Genomic DNA, 14653 nt, shown 5'->3' with positions numbered 1-14653 from the left:
ATTTAGCCATGGTATCACGTTTCAGGTAAGACCCAGATGCAGACAACGTCGAAATAGCAACAGTTTATTAATTGAACATGGGCAGGCAAAAAGCAGGTCAAGGGCAGGCAGAGGTTGGTAATCCAGATAGTTGGGGCAAAGGTACAGGACAGCAGGCAGGCTCAGGGTCAGGGCAGGCAAAGGTCAGTAATCCAAAAAAGTGGTGCAAAGGTACAGGACGGCAGGCAGGCTCAGACAGAGAACACAGGTATAAATACACAGGGGAAAATAGGGAAGATGGGTGACACCTGAAGAGGAGTGGAGACAATCACAAAGACAGGTGAAACAGATCAGGGTGTGACAGTACCCCCCCCCCCCCCCCCCAGGGGTGCATACCTGGTTGACCGGGATGCCGGCGTTGGAAATCCGCGATGAGGCCTGGGTCCAGGCCTGGGTCCTTGGTCCTTGGCGGGGACCCAGCAACTCTCCTCTGGGTCATAACCCTCCCAGTCAACCTGGTACCCCCTGCCCCGAGGTCGAACCTTCAGGATACTCCTCACAGTGTACGCCGGTTGGCCGTCGATGAGACGGTGGAGAGGGGTGGGCCTGGAAACAGGAGACAAAGGGCTGTGAGACATGGACTCTGTAACTCTGGACACATGAAAAGTAGGATGTATGCGAAGGGTACAGGGGGAACAGAAGACGAACAGCAGAGGGGCTAATGCCTTTGGAGATGGGAAACGGGGGGAGAGTTTGCGGAATTCCACCCGGGATCAGCCCCTTTCTCGGCCCGTTTCCCATCTCCAAATGCATTAGCCCCTCAGCCATACCTTCTGCCCTAGCCGTTACCAGGGAGCCGGGGTCCGTTGGGGATCTGCTTGTTGTCGATACCTGGAGGTTGTCTTGAGGAGGGCTGACCTGGCTCTCCTCCAGGTACGATGACAACGGAGGACAAACATCTGGGCAGAAGGTATGCCGACCTCTTCTACCTGCTCGGGGAAGAGCGGGGGCTGATACCCCAGGGAACATTCAAATGGGGATAGGCCCGTGGCAGAGCAGGGAAGTGTGTTGCAGGCGTATGGACACATGGAGCTTATTCTGAATGCCCAGTGAGGAGCCAAGCTTCAACACACCCACAATTTGTTTATTCATCGAATCCCAGCCCTTTCACGCCACTGCCAGCTACTGCTAATTCTGGTTGTGAACAAATAGCGCTACCACAAGCGCAAAAATTGACCATTGCGTTAGGTTTGTTAAAATTGAGCCCTTAGAGTCAAGTTGTGATGATTCCCACTGCCAGTTCAGTGAGACAGAACAACAATTACATACAGTAAGTGTACTTTAACATAATGGGTACCTTTGCCCCCAGTGTGCTTGTGAGAACATCATTATTGAAATAGTACAGATTGCTTCTCTCGTCTCTGGGAAGTCCTTATAGTACATTGATTCATTGTCAATTTTCCCTGCAACTGTCATGGTACATTGTGGGTCCTAGTAGAAAAGGCTTCTTCTGGCCATGGTGTTAATCGATTGCATTTATTAATGGTTTCAATACTGTGTGTCATGTTCTTCTGAGGCTCACAACATGTTCTCTGTGTGACTTTGTTGAAGTTATTGTTGACTATGGGAAGGACAGAGAGGTTGACAGTTGGGCTGAAGAGACTGTACTTACAACTCAGACCTGAGGCCAACTTCAGGGGGCTGTCAACCATCCATCACTTCTGTCATTGGCTGTCCCAACTACAGACCACAGATACCCAGGGTGGCACTGCAGGGACAAAACACACTCTATATCAGAGTACAGGACTAAAAAATATCCATCTTCATTTATGTCTGGATCTGAAATGATCTGATATGATGGAGCAGGACTTTTGAGCAATGTAAGGTAATTGTACTAAAATAAATGTGTAATACTCACAAAACTATAATGATGATGTTGATGATAATGTGTTGAGGATAAAGGGATAATAATAATGAGTTTCCAATGTCAGTTGCAGGCAGCAATTACTGTACCCAGGGTAAAACCAGCCTCAGAATTGAGAGCACAACAAACACAACAAACACACATATCAAACAAAAATGAATTTAAATTATGGTGGAAAATAAGTATTTGGTCACCTACAAACAAGCAAGATTTCTGGCTCTCACAGACTTGTAACTTCTTCTTTAAGAGGCTCCTCTGTCCTCCACTCGTTACCTGTATTAATGGCACCTGTTTGAACTTGTTATCAGTATAAAAGACACCTGTCCACAACCTCAAACAGTCACACTCCAAACTCCACTATGGCCAAGACCAAAGAGCTGTCAAAGGACACCAGAAACAACATTGTAGACCTGCACCAGGCTGGGAAGACTGAATCTGCAATAGGTAAGCAGCTTGGTTTGAAGAAATCAACTGTGGGAGCAATTATTAGGAAATGGAAGACATACAAGACCACTGATAATCTCCCTCGATCTGGGGCTCCACGCAAGATCTCACCCCGTGGGGTCAAAATGATCACAAGAACGGTGAGCAAAAATCCCAGAACCACACAGGGTTCCTAGTGAATGACCTGCAGAGAGCTGGGACCAAAGTAACAAAGCCTACCATCAGCAAGGGCATTGAAGATGAAACGTGGCTGGGTCTTTCAGCATGACAATGATCCCAAACACACCGCCCGGGCAACGAAGGAGTGGCTTCGTAAGAAGCATTTCAAGGTCCTGGAGTGGCCTAGCCAGCCTCCAGATCTCAACCCCATAGAAAATCTTTGGAGGGAGTTGAAAGTCCATGTTGTCCAGCAACAGCCCCAAACATCACTGCTCTAGAGGAGATCTGCATGGAGGAATGGGCCAAAATACCGGCAACAATGTGTGAAAACCTTGTGAAGACTTGCAGAAAACGTTTGACCTCTGTCATTGCCAACAAAGGGTATATAACAAAGTATTGAGATAAACTTTTGTTATTGACCAAATACTTATTTTCCACCATAATTTGCAAATAAATTCATTAAAAATCCTACAATGTGATTTTCTGCATTTTTTCCTTCTCATTTTGTCTGTCATAGTTGAAGTGTACCTATGATAGAAAATGACAGGCCTCTCTCATCTTTTTAAGTGGGAGAACTTGCACAATTGGTGGCTGACTAAATACTTTTTGCCTCACTGTACATATAGCCCTATTTTGTAAAAGACCAAGTCCATACTATGGCAAGAACAGCTCAAATAAGCAGAGTATCATTACTTTAAGACATGAAGGTCAGTCAATCCAGAACACTTCAAGAACTTTAAAAGTATCTTCAAGTGCAGTCGCAAAAACCATCAAGCTCTATGATGAAACTGCCTCTCATGAGGACCGCCACAGGAAATGAAGACCCAGAGTTACCTCTGCTGAAGAGGATAAGTTCATTAGAGTTAATAGACATCTCTCAACATCAACTGTTCAGAGGAACCTGAGTGAATCAGGCCTTTATGGTCAAATTTCTGCAAAGAAACCACTACTAAAGGACACCAATAAGAAGAAGAGACTTGGGCCAAGAAACATGAGCAATGGGCATTAAACCGCTGGAAATCTGTCCTTTGGTCTGATGAGTCCAAATTTAAGATTTTTGGTTCCAACCGCCGTGTCTTTGTGAGATGCAAAGTAAGTGAATGGATGATCTCTGCATGTGTGGTTCCCACCGTGAAGCAAGGAGAAGGAGGTGTGATGGTGTGGGGGTTCATTGCTGGTGGCACTGTCAGTGATTTATTTAGAATTCAAGGCACACATAACCAACATGGCAACCACAGCATTTTGCAGAGATATGCCATTCCATCTGGTTTGTGCTTATTGGGACTATCATTTGTTTTTCAACAGGACAATGACCCAAAACACACCTCCAGGCTGTGTAAGGGCTAGTTGACCAAGGAGAGTGATGGAGTGCTGCATCAGATGACCTGGCCTCCACAATCACCCGACCTCAACTCAATTGAGATGGGTTGGGATGAGTTGGAAACGCAGAGTGAAGGAAAAGCAGACAACAAGTGCTCAGCATATGTGGGAACTCCTTCAAGACTGTTGGAAAAGCATTCCAGGTGAAGCTGGTTGAGAAAATGCCATGTGTGTGCGTAAAGCTGTCATCAAGGCAAATGGTGGCTACTTTGAAGAATCTAAAATCTAAACTATATTTTGATTTGTTTAACACGTTTTTTTTTGTAACTACAGTATATATATTTTTTTTATAAAGAAAAAACATTGAATGAGTACGTGTGTACAACCTTTTGACTGGTACTGTAGGTATCCTTCAGAGGAGCAGCTTTGTGGAAATGGCTCTTCCTCTATTTGAACCTGGACTGGTTGTGTGATCGGATCAGTGAATGTCATAGACCTGTTAGTGGTTAGCGGTGCTTAGATTCAGGATATGTGGTGCCATCACCTTCCCAATTAACAGATACAAAAAGAGACACCCATATTAGACAGAGCAGCGGCAGTTGAGCAATTTGTGATGCCACCGAAATTAATTCTGACATCCCACATGCTAAACAATGGCCTGTAATTTTCATCAGCGATTGCCATTAAAGTTTATTCAAAGGCATCCGGTGAAAATGACTAGACAGAGTCTAAATTATGTAAATCTTGTCACGCAAGTTGACAAGATCAGTGCACAGATGCACCATGTTATGTTTAATTATAAATAATCATAATTTGTCAGATTAATTTGTCACTAGATTAATTCTGATGAGGTGCTTTTGTCAAAATATTCCCTTATTTCATTTAACACTATTATGACATGCGTCTGGAAGCCTTTACCAACAGTACATCCAGGTCTGTCAATACCAACAGACATTATTTTACCTAAATGTCTTTCATTTCCATATTTCAGATATGCATCATTATTATCCATGTGCAAATGCGTTGGAAGAGAGTGGGAACAGATGTGATTTAAAGTGCTCTCCTTGTTACAGCGTCATGCTTATTCCCTTGTCTCCTCTATTCTCCTTGTGTCAGAGCAGTCTAACTCACCCTGCTATCCTCATCAGTGGAGGCTCTGAGAAGGAGGAAGGGGAGGACCATCCTCCTCTCTGATTGGACAAGGGAATAAACATGACGCTGAGAGCATTCCTAGTAACTCTTATCAAATCACATTTTATTTGTCACATACACATGGTTAGCAGATGTTAATGCGAGTGTAGCGAAATGCTTGTGCTTCTACTTCCGACAATGCAGTAATAACCAACGAGTAATCTAACCTAACAATTTCACAACAACTACCTTATACACACAAGTGTAAAGGCATGAAGAATATGTACGTAAAGATATATGAATGAGTGATGGTACAGAACGGCATAGGCAAGATGCAGTAGATGTTATCGAGTACAGTATATACATATGAAATGTGTAATGTAGGGTATGTAAACATTATATTAAGTGGCATTGTTTAAAGTGGCTAGTGATACATTTTTTACATACATTTTTCCAATATTAATGTGGCTGGAGTTGAGTCCGTATGTTGGCAGCAGCCACTCAATGTTAGTGGTGGCTGTTTAACAGTTTGATGGCCCTGAGATAGAAGCTGTTTTTCAGTCTCTCGGTCCCTGCTTTGATGCACCTGTACGGACCTCGCCTTCTGGATGATAGCGGGGTGAACAGGCAGTGGCTCGGGTGATTGTTGTCCTTGATGATCTTTATGGGCTTCCTGCGACATCGGGTGGTGTAGGTGTCCTGGAGGGCAGGTAGTTTGCCCCCGGTGAACACCACGCTGTCTGTGTGGGTGGACCAATTCAGTTTGTCCATGATGTGTACGCAGAGGAACTTAAAACTTATTTCCCTCTCCACTACTGTCCTGTCGATGTGGATAGGGGGGTGCTCCCTCTGCTGTTTCCTGAAGTCCACGATCATCTCCTTTGTTTTGTTGACGTTGAGTGTGAGGTTATTTTCCTGACACCACACTCCGAAGGCCCTCACCTCCTCCCTGTAGGCCATCTCGTCATTGTTGGTAATCAAGCCTACCTCTGTAGTGTCGTCTGCAAACTTGATGATTGAGTTGGAGGCATGCATGGCCACGCAGTCGTGGGTGAACAGAGAGTACAGGAGACGGCTCAGAACGCACCCTTGTGAGGCCCCAGTGTTGAGGATCAGCGTGGTGGAGATGTTGTTACCTACCCTCACCACCTGGGGGTGGCCAGTCAGGAAGTCCAGTACCCAGTTGCACTGGGTGGGGTCGAGACCCAGGGTCTCGAGCTTGATGACGAGTTTGGAGGGTACTATGGTGTTAAATGCTGAGCTGTAGTCGATGAACAGAATTCTCACATAGGTATTCCTCTTGTCCAGATCGGTTAGGGCAGTGTGCAGTGTGGTTGCGATTGCGTCGTCTGTGGACCTATTGGGGCGGTAAGCATATTGGAGTGGGTCTAGGGTGTCAGGTAGGGTGGAGGTGATATGGTCCTTGATTAGTCTCTCAAAGCACTTCATAGTCGTTTAGCTCAGTTACCTTAGCTTTCTTGGGAACAGGAACAATGGTGGCCCTCTTGAAGCATGTTGGAACAGCAGACTGGGATAAGGATTGATTGAATATCTCCGTAAACACACCAGCCTGAGGACGCGGCTGGGGATACCGTCTGGGCCTGCAGCCTTGCGAGGGTTAACATGTTTAAATGTTTTACTCACGTCGGCTGCAGTGAAGGAGAGTCCACAGGTTTTGGTAGCGGGCCGTGTCGGTGGCACTGTATTGTCCTCAAAGCGAGCAAAGAAGTTATTTAGTCTGTCTGGGAGCAAGACATCCTGGTTCACGATGGGGCTGGTTTTCTTTTTGTAATCTGTGATTGACTGTAGATCCTGTCACATACCTCTTGTGTCTGAGCCGTTGAATTGTGATTCTACATTGTCTCTATACTGACGCTTAGCTTGTTTGATTGCCTTGCGGAGGGAATAGCTACACGGTTTGTATTCGGTCATGTTTCCGGTTACCTTGCCCTGGTTAAAAGCAGTGGTTCGCGCTTTCAGTTTCACGCGAATGCTGCCATCAATCCAAGTTTTCTGGTTTGGGAATGTTTTAATAGTTGCTGTGGGTACTACAGTGCCGATGCACTTTCTATAAACTCGCTCACCAAATCAGCGTATTCATCAATGTTGTTGTTTGACGCAATGCGGAACATATCCCAATCCACGTGATCGAAGCAATCTTGAAGCGTGGAATCAGATTGGTTGGACCAGTGTTGAACAGACCTGAGCGTGGGAGCTTCCTGTTTTAGTCTGTCTATAGGCTGGGAGCAACAAAATGGAGTGGTGGTCAGCTTTTCCGAAAGGAGGGCGGGGGAGGGCCTTATGAGTGTGAGAATAACAATGATCCAGGGTTTTACCAGCCCTGGTAGCACAATCGATATGCTGACAGAATTTAGGGAGTCTTGTCTTCAGATTAGCCTTGTTAAAATCCCCAGCTACAATGAATGCAGCCTCAGGATATGTGTTTTCCAGTTTACATAGTCAAATAAAGTTAGTTCAGGGCCATCGATAGTGGGGCAAAAAAGTATTTAGTCAGCCTCCAATTGTGCAAGTTCTCCCACTTAAAAAGATGAGAGGCCTGTGATTTTCATCATAGGTACACTTCAACTATGACAGACAAAATGAGAAGAAAATGAGAAAAAAAAACTGAAAATCACATTGTAGGATTTTTAATGAATTTATTTGCAAATTATGGTGGAAAATAAGTATTTGGTCAATAACAAAAGTTTCTCAATACTTTGTTATATACCCTTTCTTGGCAATGACAGAGGTCAAACGTTTTCTGTAAGTCTTCACAAAGTCTTCACAAGGTTTTCACACACTGTTGCTGGTATTTTGGCCCATTCCTTCATGCAGATCTCCTCTAGAGCAATGTGTTTTGGGGCTGTTGCTGGGCAACACGGACTTTCATCTCCCTCCAAAGATGTTCTATGGGGTTGAGATCTGGAGACTGGCTAGACCACTCCAGGACCTTGAAATGCTTCTTACGAAGCCACTCCTTCGTTGCCCGGGCGGTGTGTTTGGGATCATTGTCATGCTGAAAGACCCAGCCACGTTTCATCTTCAATGCCCTTGCTGATGGAAGGAGGTTTTCACTCAATTGATAGCGTGTCTCGAGTGAGCCATGTTTCCGTGAAGCAAAGAACGTTACAGTCTCTTATGTCTCTCTGGAATGCTACCCTTGCTCGGATTTCATCAACCTTGTTGTCAAGAGACTGGCCTTTGGCGAGTAGTATTCCCGGGAGCGGTGCGCAATGTGCCCGTCTCCAGAGCCTGACCAGAAGACCGCTTCGGCTGCCCCTTTCATGGCGCTGTTTTGGTTCACTGGCAGGGATCCGATCCATTGTCCTGGGTGGTGGGCAAAACACAGGATCTGCTTCGGGAAAGTCATATTCCTGGTCGTAATTATGGTGAGTTGACGTTACTCTTATATCCAGTAGTTCCTCCTGACTGTATGTAATAAAACCTAAGATTACCTGGGGTACCAATATAAGAAAAAACACGTAAAAAAACAAAATACTGCAAAGTTTCCTAGGAACGCGAAGCGAGGCGGCCATCTCTGTCGGCGCCGGAAGTGCACTACAAGAATCAAGTCAGTTTAACTATCAACTGTAAATCACATTTGCTCCTCTTTCATTGCACTTGCACATCGAAAATGTATTAAAACACATTTTGCAAAGAAGGTTTACAGTAGCCTCCACAGCACTGTGTAGGGTAACACAGTGGTGTAGCCAGAGGACAGTTAGCTTACGTCCTCCTCTGGGTACTTTGACTTAATACAAAACATAGGAGGCTCATGGTACTCAACCCCTTCCATAGACTTACACAGTAATTATGACATCTTCCGGAGGACGTCCTCCAAACTATCAGAGCTCTTGCAGCATGAACTGACATGTTATCCACCCAATCAAAGGATCAGAGAATTAATCTAGTCCTGACAGCATAAGCTACAGCTAGCTAGCACTGCAGTGAGTTGTTGACTCCAAGAGAGATGAAGAATATTTGAAGAGTTTTGGACAAATACATTTCTTCAAAAATGAAGAAGAAGCAAGACAGAGAGATTTAATTTTAAAAAATTCACTTTCAGTTTCACTTACTTAGCTAGCAAATGCAGCTATCTAATTCAGCTTACAGAGGGATGCTATGTTAGCTAGCTGGCTATGACTATCCAACACAACACTGGAACTCTTACATCAAGGTAAGCTTTTGGTTTGACAAATTTATTGCCACCGGGGCCTGCCGGTGTAACTGCTTACTGACAGTACACTGTAACGTTATTGTATGATTGTAGCAGGTTTACTAACGCATTAGTTATGCTGACTATGATGTTACTTTAGCAAATATGATGACAACGATGTAGGCTGTGTGCAGCGGTTTGGCATGGAAAGTTGTTTTCCACCTGGTCACATAAAGCTGATGTGTTGTGCACTGAAGTCCACAAGTGATGGGAAGAGGTGAGAGGAGGAGAGCGCATAGATGCGAGAAGGAATACAACATGGTTACTATGAAAGTGAACTGTGTTGATGCGTGATCAGGGGTGCATTCACTCCTCTGATTCTGTTGAAAAACATTTCTTAAATGAAGCAAACAGAACAAAAACGGGGATAAACGTACCGGAATTTGTCAAATAGAAACTTTCGTTTGCAACTGTTGGACTAATGGCTACACCCTAGATCAGCTAGATGCAGGCAAGAGTGAACGGAATATGAATGACAGTCATTCAATATGCTGTAATAGAAATAAGGCCATGCTCATGAAAAAAAGATTGTCCTCCCTCATCTTAAACAGCACTGACCGCCACTGGTCCTCATGTGTCACTGACAACCCACCAGACAAACACAACATTGCTCAATGTCAAACACCACAGGCAAGGGAGGATAGACTGGCTAGTCACCACTGTTGGCTAGAATGAATAGCAGGAAGCCTGTGCTCATTCATCAGTGTGCATATCATCAGCAAGACTGGGCATGGTCAGCCTTGTTGTTCACCCTCAATAAACCCTTTTGAATGTACAAGTGACGCCAACATAACATCATGAAATTGTGGTCCAATTCCAAATGGACTCCTATGCACCTGTGGAGTTCTGGGAGGATTTGATTGGTATAAGCAATATGGTAAAACTTCTAACTAGATAGCCAGAGGGCGAGGTGGCGCTATTACCCTATTGCTTACACCTGTCAAATCCTCTCAGATCGTCACAAGTGCATAGGGTGTAGGGCAGGGTGCCCCAACTGGTTTGTGTCACGAACTGCAAAGCTTCTGGGTTTCTCACACTCAACAGTTTTCCATGTGTATCAAGAATGGTCCACCACCCAAAGGACATCCAGCCAACTTGATACAACTGTGGGAAGCATTGGAGTCGACATGGGCCAGCATCCCTGTGGAACGCTCTCGACACTTTGTAGAGTCCATGCCTTGACGAATTGAGGCTGTTCTGAGGGCAAAGGGGGGAATGTAACACAATATTAGGAAGGAGTTCCAAATGTTTAGTATACTCAGTGAATGTGGTCGTATACAAATGCAAGCAAGCTTTGAAAGTATTATGTGTTAGTCTAATATTAGATCTGTTTGGGCTCCTTGCGGTCAATTTGCAGTTTATATTTCACCTTTATTTAACCAGGTAGGCAAGTTGAGAACAAGTTCTCATTTACAATTGCGACCTGGCCAAGATAAAGCAAAGCAGTTCGACACATACAACGACACAGAGTTACACATGGAGTAAAACAAACATACAGTCAATAATACAGTATAAACAAGTCTATATACGATGTGAGCAAATGAGGTGAGATAAGGGAGGTAAAGGCAAAAAAAAGGCCATGATGGCAAAGTAAATACAATGTAGCAATTAAAACACTGGAATGGTAGATTTGCAATGGAAGAATGTGCAATTAGAAATACAAATAATGGGGTGCAAAGGAGCAAAATAAATAAATACATTAAATACAGTAGGGAAAGAGGTAGTTGTTTGGGCTAAATTATAGGTGGGCTATGTACAGGTGCAGTAATCTGTGAGCTGCTCTGACAGTTGGTGCTTAAAGCTAGTGAGGGAGATAAGTGTTTCCAGTTTCAGAGATTTTTGTAGTTCGTTCCAGTCATTGGCAGCAGAGAACTGGAAGGAGAGGCGGCCAAAGAAAGAATTGGTTTTGGGGGTGACTAGAGAGATATACCTGCTGGAGCGTGTGCTACAGGTGGGAGATGCTATGGTGACCAGCGAGCTGAGATAAGGGGGGACTTTACCTAGCAGGGTCTTGTAGATTACATGGAGCCAGTGGGTTTGGCGACGAGTATGAAGCGAGGGCCAGCCAACGAGAGTGTACAGGTCGCAATTCTGGATAGTATATGGGGCTTTGGTGACAAAACAGATTGCACTGTGATAGACTGCATCCAATTTGTTGAGTAGGGTATTGGAGGCTATTTTGTAAATGACATCGCCAAAGTCGAGGATTGGTAGGATGGTCAGTTTTACAAGGGTATATTTGGCAGCATGAGTGAAGGATGCTTTGTTGCAAAATAGGAAGCCAATTCTAGATTTAACTTTGGATTGGATATGTTTGATATGGGTCTGGAAGGAGAGTTTACAGTCTAACCAGACACCTAAGTATTTGTAGTTGTCCATGTATTCTAAGTCAGAGCCGTCCAGAGTAGTGATATTGGAGAGGCGGGCAGGTGCAGGTAGCGATCGGTTGAAGAGCATGCATTTAGTTTTACTTGTATTTAAGAGCAATTGGAGGCCACGGAAGGAGAGTTGTATGGCATTGAAGCTTGCCTGGAGGGTTAACACAGTGTCCAAAGAAGGGCCAGAAGTATACAGAATGGTGTCGTCTGCGTAGAGGTGGATCAGAGACTCACCAGCAGCAAGAGCGACCTCATTGATGTATACAGAGAAGAGAGTCGGTCCAAGAATTGAACCCTGTGGCACCCCCATAGAGAGGTCCGGACAGCAGACCCTCCGATTTGACACACTGAACTCTATCAGAGAAGTAGCAAGACAGAGAGATTTAATTTTAAAAAATTCACTTTCAGTTTCACTTACTTAGCTAGCAAATGCAGCTATCTAATTCAGCTTACAGAGGGATGCTATGTTAGCTAGCTGGCTATGACTATCCAACACAACACTGGAACTCTTACATCAAGGTAAGCTTTTGGTTTGACAAATTTATTGCCACCGGGGCCTGCCGGTGTAACTGCTTACTGACAGTACACTGTAACGTTATTGTATGATTGTAGCAGGTTTACTAACGCATTAGTTATGCTGACTATGATGTTACTTTAGCAAATATGATGACAACGATGTAGGCTGTGTGCAGCGGTTTGGCATGGAAAGTTGTTTTCCACCTGGTCACATAAAGCTGATGTGTTGTGCACTGAAGTCCACAAGTGATGGGAAGAGGTGAGAGGAGGAGAGCGCATAGATGCGAGAAGGAATACAACATGGTTACTATGAAAGTGAACTGTGTTGATGCGTGATCAGGGGTGCATTCACTCCTCTGATTCTGTTGAAAAACATTTCTTAAATGAAGCAAACAGAACAAAAACGGGGATAAACGTACCGGAATTTGTCAAATAGAAACTTTCGTTTGCAACTGTTGGACTAATGGCTACACCCTAGATCAGCTAGATGCAGGCAAGAGTGAACGGAATATGAATGACAGTCATTCAATATGCTGTAATAGAAATAAGGCCATGCTCATGAAAAAAAGATTGTCCTCCCTCATCTTAAACAGCACTGACCGCCACTGGTCCTCATGTGTCACTGACAACCCACCAGACAAACACAACATTGCTCAATGTCAAACACCACAGGCAAGGGAGGATAGACTGGCTAGTCACCACTGTTGGCTAGAATGAATAGCAGGAAGCCTGTGCTCATTCATCAGTGTGCATATCATCAGCAAGACTGGGCATGGTCAGCCTTGTTGTTCACCCTCAATAAACCCTTTTGAATGTACAAGTGACGCCAACATAACATCATGAAATTGTGGTCCAATTCCAAATGGACTCCTATGCACCTGTGGAGTTCTGGGAGGATTTGATTGGTATAAGCAATATGGTAAAACTTCTAACTAGATAGCCAGAGGGCGAGGTGGCGCTATTACCCTATTGCTTACACCTGTCAAATCCTCTCAGATCGTCACAAGTGCATAGGGTGTAGGGCAGGGTGCCCCAACTGGTTTGTGTCACGAACTGCAAAGCTTCTGGGTTTCTCACACTCAACAGTTTTCCATGTGTATCAAGAATGGTCCACCACCCAAAGGACATCCAGCCAACTTGATACAACTGTGGGAAGCATTGGAGTCGACATGGGCCAGCATCCCTGTGGAACGCTCTCGACACTTTGTAGAGTCCATGCCTTGACGAATTGAGGCTGTTCTGAGGGCAAGGGGGGAATGTAACACAATATTAGGAAGGAGTTCCAAATGTTTAGTATACTCAGTGAATGTGGTCGTATACAAATGCAAGCAAGCTTTGAAAGTATTATGTGTTAGTCTAATATTAGATCTGTTTGGGCTCCTTGCGGTCAATTTGCAGTTTATATTTCACCTTTATTTAACCAGGTAGGCAAGTTGAGAACAAGTTCTCATTTACAATTGCGACCTGGCCAAGATAAAGCAAAGCAGTTCGACACATACAACGACACAGAGTTACACATGGAGTAAAACAAACATACAGTCAATAATACAGTATAAACAAGTCTATATACGATGTGAGCAAATGAGGTGAGATAAGGGAGGTAAAGGCAAAAAAAAGGCCATGATGGCAAAGTAAATACAATGTAGCAATTAAAACACTGGAATGGTAGATTTGCAATGGAAGAATGTGCAATTAGAAATACAAATAATGGGGTGCAAAGGAGCAAAATAAATAAATACATTAAATACAGTAGGGAAAGAGGTAGTTGTTTGGGCTAAATTATAGGTGGGCTATGTACAGGTGCAGTAATCTGTGAGCTGCTCTGACAGTTGGTGCTTAAAGCTAGTGAGGGAGATAAGTGTTTCCAGTTTCAGAGATTTTTGTAGTTCGTTCCAGTCATTGGCAGCAGAGAACTGGAAGGAGAGGCGGCCAAAGAAAGAATTGGTTTTGGGGGTGACTAGAGAGATATACCTGCTGGAGCGTGTGCTACAGGTGGGAGATGCTATGGTGACCAGCGAGCTGAGATAAGGGGGGACTTTACCTAGCAGGGTCTTGTAGATTACATGGAGCCAGTGGGTTTGGCGACGAGTATGAAGCGAGGGCCAGCCAACGAGAGTGTACAGGTCGCAATTCTGGATAGTATATGGGGCTTTGGTGACAAAACAGATTGCACTGTGATAGACTGCATCCAATTTGTTGAGTAGGGTATTGGAGGCTATTTTGTAAATGACATCGCCAAAGTCGAGGATTGGTAGGATGGTCAGTTTTACAAGGGTATATTTGGCAGCATGAGTGAAGGATGCTTTGTTGCAAAATAGGAAGCCAATTCTAGATTTAACTTTGGATTGGATATGTTTGATATGGGTCTGGAAGGAGAGTTTACAGTCTAACCAGACACCTAAGTATTTGTAGTTGTCCATGTATTCTAAGTCAGAGCCGTCCAGAGTAGTGATATTGGAGAGGCGGGCAGGTGCAGGTAGCGATCGGTTGAAGAGCATGCATTTAGTTTTACTTGTATTTAAGAGCAATTGGAGGCCACGGAAGGAGAGTTGTATGGCATTGAAGCTTGCCTGGAGGGTTAACACA

This window comes from Oncorhynchus kisutch, linkage group LG6 (genome assembly GCF_002021735.2).
Source record: "Oncorhynchus kisutch isolate 150728-3 linkage group LG6, Okis_V2, whole genome shotgun sequence".
In the NCBI taxonomy this organism is placed as follows: Eukaryota; Metazoa; Chordata; class Actinopteri; order Salmoniformes; family Salmonidae; genus Oncorhynchus; species Oncorhynchus kisutch.
This window is presented reverse-complemented; position numbering follows the sequence as displayed.